Raw genomic sequence first — 13,334 nt, 5'->3', positions numbered from 1 at the left:
TCAAAAACCATGGCCATAAGTGTAAACATGAATTTTGACTTAATGGGAAATAAAACATAGAGTTAAGTGCTTCAAGGTAAAATGACTATAAACCTAGGTTTTAAGAAGTGAAATGTGTCAAAAGTTCATCTATTGATTTTGGTTGTAAGATATGGATGAGTGGCTTGGATAAAAGCCTCTCATGTGCCATTAATCTAAGGCATCAAGGATCAAGATCAAATCCATCTTTATGATCTAAGTATAAAAGTAACTTATGGGATCAATTATAACCCTAACTTGAGTATTCACTTCAAAGAGAGAGAGAGCCCTTGACAACAAATGTGGTTGCCCATGAAACTATCTTCTTCCTTGAGCTTTCATTTTAAACCTTTCCATGGAGTAGTCCATCGTTTATGTGATCAAACCCATACTATTGCTTCATTAATGTATTGATTTTTTTCACATATTTTTAATTCTTATTTCATTTTCATTATCAAAATTTGTTGTAATTCTCAATTTACAGTAGCTTTTTTTTTTGTTATGAAAACTTGATGTTTGAAAAGTCTCAAAGCAATAGTGTAGTCTATACACATAATATACGTAGACTAGCTTGCTTACTCTATGATCTTGAGTAGTTTCAATTTGATTTCTTGATCTTATTTTTCTAAAATTTTTATTGAAATATACAATTGATGAGAGATTTATTCCTTCATATTTGAGCATAAGAAATAGTCCATTGAGTTCCCTTTTGAATGTTGAAAAGTTCGTGTGGTCCCTTATGGACCATATGGTGTGGTTTCACCATAACTTCATTATTTTGTGTAGTATCTCTCTCAAACTTTGAAGGGCTATTTTGATACATGTCTCTCTCATGATTTGATCCCCATTAAGTGAAATAAATATGATCATTTGCTTCGCATTGAATTGATCTCATGAAGTTATTATTATCATCTGTGCCTTAGACAATGAGACAAAATGAAGTCCTCAAAGTGCCCTTTTGTGGCTCGGGCACAAGGGGTTCGAACCATGGTTTCCCCATGTATGTTTGCATATTAATTTGATGTATTTACAGTTGTTAAATGGATTCATGGTTGGTTAAATTGAGTATATTGTGTGAATATTGAGATTGTTTTTTAATCTTGCGGTATGAGCTTTAATGCTACGCATTATTGTTTATACGAATTGAAATCTTATTGAATTATTATGATCAAACGTATGATGTGTATGGGATATTATGATATATGATGAGGATTAAGAATGAAGATGAAATTATTATATAATTTTAATATAATGAGGAATTGCGAGTGCAAGTTATGCAATATGTTGTAGAGATGTACAATGTGAATATTTGAATATTATATTCAGTTTAATTGAATTTTTGAGTTATGGGATTTGTAAGGGACCTATTAGGGTTGACGTTTAGTATTATAATGTATATAAACCATGTTTATAGGCTGGAATATATGTACTATGGTTCTGTATTGAGATATTCATGTATTTAAACCCTTGAGTTTTTATACAATAGAAATGTTTTAAAATATTGCATTTTTAGCCTATTGGGCTTATACCACCCATAAATAGTATCGAAGAAGGGCTCTAATATGGTCCCTTAGTCCTCCTATATTGTGTATAATTTAATTTTCAAATTGCATAAACACTTGATCATGATTGTCATGATGTATATGTTTTGAATTTGAGAATTGATAGTGTCATTGGCATGAGAACTGTGAATGAATATTTTTCAAAACTGTTGTATATTTGTAAGAGAATGGTAGGGCATTCAATACTTTATATAAAAGAATAATATTATGTAGTATTTTGTGCTATTGAGTATATTTTCATATGGAAAAAGTCTCATGATCATATCGTGTATATTTTGGAAGTTATTGACTAAGTGTGCCGGATATGAGAAAGACATTTCCAAGAACTTTATGCCTTTTTCAATGGGGGTTTTGGTCAATCAAAACTTAGGGGAATGAGTTAGGACCACTTTATAATTTTGAGGAATCGAGTCTAGTTTAAATATACATTTGGGCTCATAGGAAAATTTCTCATATTTAGAAAATTATGGTCGTTTTACTTGAGGGGTATCATACTGTAATTTCTTCTACACAAAGCAGAAATTGACATTATGATAATCATATTATTTGATCCACTTCAAGCCATTATTCAATGCTACTTTCTAAATAAAAGTTGTCTAATTTTGAGTTTATTTTATCTGAGAATAAGTCTCATGATTAAATGATGTGTAAATTTAAAGTTATGTCCATTGAATTGTACCGTACTCCTCTTGAAAAACCAGAAAAACATTATTTCCTATATCCAATGTGTGAGAAGGGCATTGATACTTTATATTTTTGTAATCCCACTATGAAGTGTAAGTTGTTAAAAGTCCTTGTGAGTTCTTAGGGTGTTTTAAATCAATGGCAGAGTTATATAAACCCCACCGAATCGTCAGTGTTAAGTTTTAATATTCGATACCCGAGTCTTGGTCAGATCCGAACTAGTCCCGAATAGTGTGTGATGAAGTTGACAACAAGACTAAAGACACATATAGATGGATGAGACAATGATCATAGTTACAAAAGAGAGAAATAAAGGGTGAAACCAAATCACAGATCGAAGACAAAGGTATTGGCACATTATGACTTGGTCACTTTAAAACCATAAGGTACGACTTATTTCTACTTATGGGTATGATTTTAATATATTGAAAATTCATTTCTTAGAGAACAACCATTTTGGTTTTATGATATCATGTGAGCAATTATTGATAGAATATCTTGGTGTATTTTATGAGTTTAATAATTGGAAGGCTTGGACTCGTCACATAAGCTATAAACTTGAATTAGGTTGATATTTACATATTAAGATTTGAATGCTTGTGTCCACTTTTATATAAGCTTAAGACATATGGAATATGCTTAAGTAATTTAATTATAGATCTATGATCTATGATTCAAATTACCGATCGTATGGATATAACTAATTTAAGATATATGGCATGTGTAAGGATTGCACTTGCGATTGCTTGAGAATTATGAGATATGAGAAATGTTTATTATTTGTGAGTTGCTTCAAGATTTGAGAACTCATAAGATGTATCATGATTATGACATTGATTAATCCTTATGGTGCCTCAAGCTACATGCTTCATTACTTTGAGTATTTCGAAATGATGAGCTAATGTGAGTACTTAGTGATGCATGATCCCTCCATAATTCTTATGTGAATAAGTGAATGTGGTATTATGTTATGAATGTCATATGAGGATTATTACATGACACGTTAGGCTCAATGGCTATGAAAAAGGATTTTCATGTATGAGATAGCATTTTCCTTTATAGTAACAAGTTTTTCACTAGTTTGGAAATTGAGATCAATCAAACCAAAATGTATTTTAAGTATGGATTGTAATAATTAAGAAAATATGATGAAAGAGATTTTATCTTAAATACTTGTTCTTCTGAACGAAGATTTCTATATTTAAAATTTTTTAGCACAAGAGGATGTTACAAACCCATTTTGTGTATTGCTACTTTGTATCGTCTTTCTATTAACGAGTTATGACTATGCTAAACTTGTCATATCTTCTTTCGAAGGTTTTTTTTTTTTCCTTGTTTCAATCATTGTTTTATTGAAGTCATAGACTGATAGTGTTAAATCAAATCTTTTTTTGTCTTTTGTTTATTTATTCTGACTTTCAAAATGTTCTTTTAATAGGCGTTTTGTAGTATTTTTCATATATATATATATATATATATATATATATATATATATATATATACTACAAATGGAAAATACTGCTCAACGCCTATAGGTGAAAATGAACAGTGATTTCGCCAATGCTCATCACCATCTAAAGTTCATCGCTCCGGTCACAGTTGTCTGATAGTATTTTTATTTTTATTTTTATTTTATAATTTGAAATGATATGAAATTTGGATCATGTGTTCATAAAAAATAGAAGAATTTAATAAAAATATAAAAAATAATTCGTAAAATATAAATAGACTAAAATACCCCTAAAAATTTATAGGGGTATTTTAGTCAATTTATATTTTTTCAAATATTTTTTTCATAGTTTTATTAGATGCGCATCACTAAGATGTATACACGCTCTAAATTTCAGATCATTCTAATTTATAGAAAAAAATGAAAAATGAAACACTTTCGGACAACGGACCATGCGATGAATTTTGAACGGTGATGAACATAGGCGAAATTACTGTTCATTTTCGCCTATAGACATTAGGAAGACTTTCCCAATAGAAATTATATATTATAAGGAGACTGATCATGTGAATTTTAGATACACAGGTTTCCTGTGATTTTAGATATGGACCATCGGATGAGATTATAATCTTGAGGTCAAACATTCTCTTGTTCCTGTTAACCCTTTCAACATATAATACTCTCGTTTACAAATTTTCCCTGTCATCTCCTTTTACCCAAATCACCGTAATCTTTTTTGGGAAAGTAAATCCCCGTATTCTTCTCCTTCCTTGTGCTTCTCCTCTCTCTGTTTGTTTGTGAGCCTCAACACCTCTCTCTCTTTTGCTCCTAGCCTATTTGAACCCCTCTCTGCTTTATTTTGTTTGTGCTCTTGAAACTTTTGTGAAACCCTACGTATTGGAGCCTAAATACATCTTTCTATCTTCTCGCAGTTCTTGTGAGACCCTAATGTTAAATCCAAAATACAATCTATCTTCAGGTTACAAAGTTCATCCAAAGCCCTAAATTTTGTGGATTGTAGAACCCAATAGTTTTCCCTACATGATCAAACTTTATGGCTTCCACGATCGATGACGTGGCTCCTGCAAGTGCACAGAACGCCATTCATTTCCTCTGCAATTTCTTCAGCTAAAACCTTAATTTTCATAGCAGCACCCCAACAATAACAATGCCCTAATCTCTAGACCATTTCCCCCAAAACCCATGTCTCAGATTCGAAATTATATAGCTGAGATGCACAAAACCATATTTGAAGGCAACATTTTGTTGATGATTTGTAGGGAAATTCAATATGAGATGGAATATGCTCTTGCAAATGAGGTATAGAATGATATTTTCCAATGATATTTTGGTTTTCCTTTCCATTTTTCTATTCGTTTCCTTTTTTACAATTTCAATTGTTATGTTTTGTTTTTATTTAGTTTGTAAATAATCTTTGTCGATGACATTTTATGATAAATATATATTATATAAGGGAAAATTTCCTTTTATCCTTTATTTTTAACTTCTAAAAATTAAGAATTGAAAATATTACTTGTAAGCAAAATGTATCCATCTTTTCTTATCTTACAACTTCCTGAACCCCCTTGACTATAAAATTTTGACCAAAAAACACTAAAATGACACCCTGTCAAAACTTTCCTTCTCTCTCTTAGTCAAACCCAAAGTTACAGAGAAATTCCCCTCTCTACATCGTCTATTTCTCCTCTCTCTCTAAAAATTATCTAACATATTTTCCCTAAAAACCAAACCTTGTGCACCAAACCGAGCTCATTTGAACCAAAAGTGGGCTCCTAGAGGAAGATTTTTCAGAAACGAAGAAGGCCCTTTTTATTTCTCGGATTCTTTTCCCTGTAGAAAAAGGGTGAGATCGCCATTTTTGCCCTATTTTCTTGTCTTTCGAGATATTTTTTGGATTCCAGTTTAATAGAATTTGCTTATGAATGTCGGGGTTGTTGAATGCCTGTGTAATTTTACATGGCGAATATGGCCATTTAAAGGGAGATATTCCGATTGATTTGCCAGAAATATTTATGTTGTAAATTCCGATTCATGGCCGAAAATTTATCTGATTAAAAGTCTGACCATTTTCCGAAGAATAAGAGCACATTGACTTATACGGGACTGAATAAACCGCGGTCGGAGAGGAGGGAAGCATATTTTTCCAGTGACTTTGGCAGTCCTTTAGCGTATGCTAAGGTAGTGACAGTAAAAGTGAGAATAAGACGATAAAGAATAAAAAAGGAAGACAAAGCATTTGTATTTGTTAGAGAAGAGAGAAGAGAGAGAGAGTGTGTAGAGAGAGAAAGAGAGAGGGACTCAATGCTCGATGGCCTCAAGACGATCTAAGGCTTCTCCAGCGGTGAAGCTCGTTTATGATAAAACACAGAAACTGGTTCTTAAAAACTATGGATTCTCAATTTTTACAGAGGAGAAAGAGACGATGTAAAAAGGGGAATTTCTCTACAACTTTGGGTTTTAGAGAGAGAGATAGAGTTTTGAGAAATAGAAGAAAAGTTTGGATAAACTTTGGGTTTTAGAGAGAGAGATGGAGTTTTGAAAAAGATAAAAAAAGTTTGGATAGGGTGTCATTTTAGCATTTTTTTGGATCAAAGTTTTATGGTCAAATGAATCTAGGGGGTTGCAAGATAGAAACTATGAAGACCTTTTATTTACAAGTAATATTTTCAATTCTTGGGTATTATGAGATATAGAAGTTAAAAATAGAGGATAAGGAGATATTTTCCCATTTATAATACAAATTACATTAATAAAATTAATGTAATTATATCGTATTATATAAGGGTATAGTTTCCATAAAATTGCAACCGTAAACAATCCCATTATGGTGCACCTTCAAATTTTATCATAATATGTAATTTTGATGTAAAATGTTCTTGAGATTATCTCAAAATCTATTTTTATATCTAATTATAAAATTTTAAATTTAAAAAATAGTTAAAATCAAGTAATCTATAAACATATGAAAATCTTGAAAATGGACGATGTAGATAATATGTTGTAAGATGCATTATTTCTGAGACTCAAAATCTTTTTAATTTTCATAGTCATGCATCTCCATGGTCAGTCACAGGTTTTTTTCAACATTAAAACAAATTTTTCCTATGGATTTTTGTGGTGCATCCGTAGTTCTACATTATAAGGTTGCAACCTCATATAATTTCTTTCCATTGAATAATATATATATATATAATATAATATAATGTAGTATATAATAATATAATGAGTAATACATAATTATAAAATATTAATATTATAATAATATATTATATTGTAGTCCTATAATATGTATAACGAAAGAGTAAATGGAAAGAATAGAACCCCCATAAGCTTTTTTAAGGAAATAATTTCTCTCTATAGAAGAGATATTTGCTCCACACTATACTATTTGACAAATATGTTTTATTAACATTATTACTTGTAAAAAGCTTTTCTAAATTTAAGATGAGGAGATAAGGGAAATGGACATTTTCTTGCTAGAGAGAGGGGATTGTGAAACGGTGAACATGGACATCTCTCTCTCTCTAGAAAAGATATTTACTCCACGTTGTAATTTGGTGAATGTGTCATATTATCCTTATTGCATATAAGAAGCTTGTCTAAATGTGACCAAGAAGGTAAGAGAATCGACATTTGGTGTTTCTAGAAAGGGGGTTATGAATAAGTGAACATGGACATATTTCTCTCTTAATTTCTAGGTATGAGAATATTTAGGTGGAGAATACACCTCTCTCTTAATTTCTAGATATGAGATTTTTAGAAAGAGTATTAACTTTGATATGCCAATCAATAATAAGAAAATAAAAACATATAGGAAGGATTTATATACTTTCCAGCCATCTAAGTTTTGATCAAGTGAACCATTAATCGTTTCATCTAGATCCGACACATCAGACTATTTTATTTCTAATTACTTTTATACAAATTATATGAATATGAAATTTGGTAGTGCCATCATCTCAATGGGGCGCACTAAAACAAATATTAAAAAAATATTTTTTTGATACAATAAAATGACTCAAATACCCCTAAATCTTCTAGGGGTATTTTGGTTATTTTATTTTATTGAGAATATTTTTTGATATTTTTTATAGGTTCGTATTTAAGAGAGGAGAGGAGGCCGAAAATATGGTGTCAAAATATTTTGTAGAAAAAAATTTAAAATAAAATTATATAGAGGCGTGACATTGTGATTGGAGTCATCTCAACCGTCCACTCCATGTAGAATGGATGGTTGGATAGGGGGAAGTACACAAGTTCTATACATTAGGGGGCGTATTTATTTGCAATAACATTTGGGTCCAAAAACATAATATTAATAAATACTGTAGCACTTTCGTGTTTGACTGCACAGGAAATGCTACAGTACTGGGAACTTAAACTTCACCACAAAGTTCCCTTTCTCTTCTAAAATGGGAAAGTTGAAATTCTATGGTCATTGTAAAAATACCGTTAAAATATTTTTATTATAAAATTTAGGAAAAATTACATACATATCCGTTATAGTTTCCGTTATTACAGCTCTACCGAATAGTTTCCGTTATTACCACCATGTCCGTTTTTTTCATGTCAAAACAAAAATTTTAAAAAAAACAACTTTACCCTTTTTCGGTTGTTGAACAATCAAATTCAAAGTATTTTCAGTTGTTTAAAAACCGAAAATGGGATTAGCTCGTTTAAACTTCCCACTATAGTTTCGGTTGTTGAACACCCAAAATTACACTTTTCGGTTGTTTAACAACCGAAATTGGGCGGGGCTCGATTTAAAATTCTGGATCTATTTCTTGGGCATCACCAGTCCAATTATCTTCTCATTCCCCCCATTTCTCACTCTCTTTTACCTTTGTCACAATCAAAACAGTTATTTAGATCTGGATACAAGTATTTTGACGAATCATAATTGCATTTGCCTCATTTTGAGAGCATTTGACGGATTTCAAATTTGTAGTGAAGGTATGTATAATTTGATTTGTTGTTCGATTTTTAGAAGTTAACATTCTATAAGATAATGATTTAGGGTTTCACACTTGAGTAGAAGCGGTCGATATAGGGTTTATTTGATGGATTTTACAGATCCATAAATGACAATTTGTTTGAGTGATAGTTGGGTTTTTTAAAAAGTGTAATTATTTGGGGTTTTTAATAACTGTAAATTTGGGGTTATTTTTTGATCTTGAATGATATACATGAGTTATTGAGTTATGTTTGTTTCTTATTTATTGTTTAAGAATTTTTAAATTGGGGTTATTGAGAACTACAAAATTGGGGGTTTTATTAGAACTCGAAATGAATTCATCTGCAATTTGAAATCAATAGCTAAATATAGCTAAATGTGTTGTTGGATGTTGCCTTTGCATTTGAAAAATGTATAACTTATGCTATATTGGGTTTGCAACTTGAAATGAGTGCTATGATAAAATTGCTTTCTATATTTTTTTAGATATCTTTGAATCTTTGACCCATTAATGCTTTATTTTGATTTTATGAGTGATATCTATTTTTTTTTAAGCATTTGGATATTTTTGTTTCATGTTACGTTTTGGGGGTTTTGGTTTTTTAGTTGTTGAATGGGTTTGTGTTTTGTGACTGTATATAAATGAATCCATTTGTAATTTGAAATCTGTAGCTTAATATAACACCCTCTGTTATTGGATGTTGCATTTGTCTTTGAAAATGTATGGCCTATGCTATGTTGGACTTGTAATTTGAAATGAGTAGCTTAATACAGATTGTTGGATGTTACTCTGTGTTGTTAGATGTTGTTGTCTGTATTTTGTTGTAGTTAACATTTTGGTTATAATAAATGCAAAAAACAATAGTTGTCTTTATTTTCCCCTTTTGAACCAATACCTTAGTTGTCCTAAATGGTGTCTCAGTTGCTTATTTTTTTGATTTTTCATAGCTGTATAGGCTTATAATGAATGGGTATGGGTTTTGTAACTTGAAATTTCTTATAGTATATATTTTGAATAGGTACAGAGATGGCACATAGATGAAAAATTACAGAGATGGTATAGAACACTATTTGGGTTATCATATAAGAACAAAATTTGACTTCTATACTTTATGCCCATTCCATTGTTAGTAATATATGATTTACTGATATATGGATTACATATGAGTTGCAGAGGTGTTAGTAACTCCATTTATATTTTGGCTAACTATTTATCTTGAATATTTTGCAAATGCTTGTAGGTTTAAGAGTACATAGGTAATAAATAACGTTATGCATCCTGGCTTCAATATTTTGGATAGAATAATTTGTGAGTAGATTTATTTGAGATCTCATTCGTTATGTAAATTTATTATCATATTCTTTTCCTAGAGTAGTATTCTGTAGACAAATGCATGATACAATTTTAAAATGCATGATGAGTTATTGGAGTCTCAAATTTTTTTATTTGTTATTCAGTTAAGTTTTGCATCTAATCCTATGATTAACATGGTGACCATATGGGGTTTTAGTGAATATGAGTCGTGTCTATCGAGAAAGGGGATACCCAGGAGGTCCCCGGACCCTAGTTTGCTACTGCTTCATCCAGAACATTCATCATATTTCATATGGGAAGGACAAGTATATGCATATATTCATCTGCTCTTTCCATTAGTTTGTTATTTTTCAATAAATTATAGTTTGTTTCAACATCATATGGGAAATATATGTGTATATATATTGTGACTCATATGTTTTCTATTTGTTGTATTCAAGGAAAAACAAGAAATTAGAATCGTTGAGAAGACTTTTCAATTGAGTGATTGACATCTAACCGATGAGCAAGTTCAATTAGTGAACCCGTTTGGATTGGGTGCTCTATCTATCATCCGGCCAGTCGAATTGATCATCCTTTGGTCACAGCTAGTGTATAGAGGTGACATTCTAAGACCAATTCATTCCATTACAACATTCAAATTGGTGAGATGACACCAACTTTATTTGATATGTACGGGATATTAGGACTGGTTGTGGATGGCGAGCTTGTTACATGTCATCCTATTAGTGACCTTCAGGAATTCATAAAAAACAATTTGGATATAGTCCCCACTGGAGGCAACCTGATAGTCATCAAGCATTCATGTTTAAAGACCAGTTTTAGGGAATTGCCACCTGATGCAACCCCTGTGGACATAGTCAGATATATTCAAGCCTATCTGCTCTTCCTCATCAGTGTCACCATTTTCTCTTATGCGTCAGTTGCAATGTGCCAACGAGGTACTTGTAATTCTTTGAAGATATTGAGGAAGCTGACAGATATGCTTGGGGTGCTGCAGGCCTCGCATGTCTTTATCGTTCTCTTGGAAAAACTTGTACTTTCAAGTGAATACATTTTTGCAGTTCAGCCACTATTATGCAGGTAAATTAAATTTTTGTATAGACATAAGTATAATAGTTTAGACTACTTACAAAAAATATTTATTACTTATCATATCTTGATATAATGCAGTGCTGGTCTTATGAGCATATTATGCATTTGAGGCCCATACCGCATAATATTTCTCCAAATATGCCTAGGGCAAAAAGATGGGAGCCACCGAAGAATTATTATGGCAATCCACATAACTTGGTGCCTCCCATTAGACAAGGATTGGATAACCTCCAACATGATGAGGTTAGTGTGTACTTTGATATTAATTATTTTGAATTGTATTTAAGTATTTGTAGTTTTTTTATTGACTGATTGTCGTATGTGTGATTGCATATTATATAACAGGTAATATGGAATCCCTATTTGAAGCCTAATGATGCCATTTCAGATGAAAGACATCAGACATTCGAAACTGCAATGTGTATAACGACGCTTATCTTTGACGATATTACCAAGTCGTACATGCAATATCGTGTTTGCCGGCAATCACTACGAACTAGTGGCTGATGGACCCTCCCCATTAGACCACTACATGTGCGCTCTTTAACCATCGACTTCACTTTGAAGTATGCCGTAATGCCAACTCGTAAGTGCTGCACTTGCCAAGTGCATCCCTCTTCCTTACAATTTACTCATACCTGTCCCAATTCACTTTGTCAACCTTTAAAATAAAAAATATTGTGGATAACAAAATCAACTAGATAATGCTGACATATATTGACATTTACAAAAAATTGCCAAATTTTCAATTAAACTTCGTTACCAACTCCTCTACATAGTTAATGCTTCAATATCCTCCATATCGCGCTCTGGTACAAACTCATCATCGGGCACCACTTCAATGTTTTGATATTGATCAAGTAAATGAGCGTTACGACGACTGTTGACAAAGGATAGAGTGTAAGATGAAGCAACAATTTCTGCATATAAAATATTCAAATAAAGCAAAATAGAGATGAAAAAGTAAATTGTAGATATACGTATTCCTTGAAGATGGGCCGTCACCAACATATTCTGCCGTTGGGAATTTATAGATCTCCGTTTTGACTCTAATGCAGATGCAATATAGACAATAATGCTCGAAGACTCCCCTCCCAACGTAAAAGATGCATTTATATCATCACTTGCATCAATCAATTCAAGCCCACTAAATAGAGTTGTGTTGTGGTATATAATAACCAATTTCTTTGGATCACATGATGTTAAATTATCAAAATGTCTTTTTAGTTCCTCTAAAAAACTATTTCCATTATACTTCGTAGCCTTCAATTTTCCCCCTTTATAAACCACACGTCTGTCATATGCATTCGTCTCAAATGCCCCCATATTGGAATACCAGTTGCACTCCCTTGGTAACCATCGTCAATGCTATTGTATTAGTTTGATTCGTGTTAAAAAAAATCAATACAATATGGAATACAAAAAATTTGGATATTTCTAACCACTTTAGGGATCGTAAAATGTGAGTATTACATAATGGATTAAAATAATGCACTACTATAAAAAGTCTACTAATCAATAAACAACAAAAAACATCAAATACTAAAATAAACAACAAATACAATATGTAGTATACTACTATATATCAACATAATACAAACAACAAATATTAATACAAAGAACAAATAATTATACAAAGAAACAACTTCAACACTATTTAGCAAATATTATTTATTAATCAAAATACACAACAAATACTAATAAAAAAATATAATATTGTATTAATTGTGACAAAATTAACCAAAATTAATCAACAATATAAGGAAAGAGTATGAAAGGTACCAATCACGACCAAATAGAGAGCCAATTTCTTTAACTTTATGGGATACTGTATTGGGGGACAGTAAAGTGCGTAGGATTGGGCACCAAAATTTTTTTCCCTAAATTATCGCAAAAAAGAACTCCTTCCTGCTAATAATGGCGAACTTTTCCCCCAAAAATTTTGGTTATTCAATAACCAGAAACCATAAATTTGCAGTTCTTCAATAACCGAAATTGGTGTATTTTCGGTTGTTCAACAACCGAAAATGGGTAAAGTCGTCTATTTTTAAAATTTTCGTTTTTGACATGAAAAAAAGGCACATGGTGGTAATAATGGAAACTATTCGGTAGAGTAATAACGGAAACTATAACTGATATATATGTAATTTTCTCTAAAAATTAACAGGGTTATATGTTTATATTATAAATATAAATATAAATATATAATATATTTAATATAATATAATTAAATGT

The sequence above is a fragment of the Amborella trichopoda genome, chromosome 11, assembly GCF_054954075.1.
Source record: "Amborella trichopoda isolate Santa Cruz 75 chromosome 11, AtrichopodaSantaCruz75HAP2 v2.0, whole genome shotgun sequence".
Classification (NCBI taxonomy): Eukaryota; Viridiplantae; Streptophyta; class Magnoliopsida; order Amborellales; family Amborellaceae; genus Amborella; species Amborella trichopoda.
The sequence above is the reverse complement of the archived record's forward strand: the minus strand, read 5'-3'. Positions refer to the sequence as shown.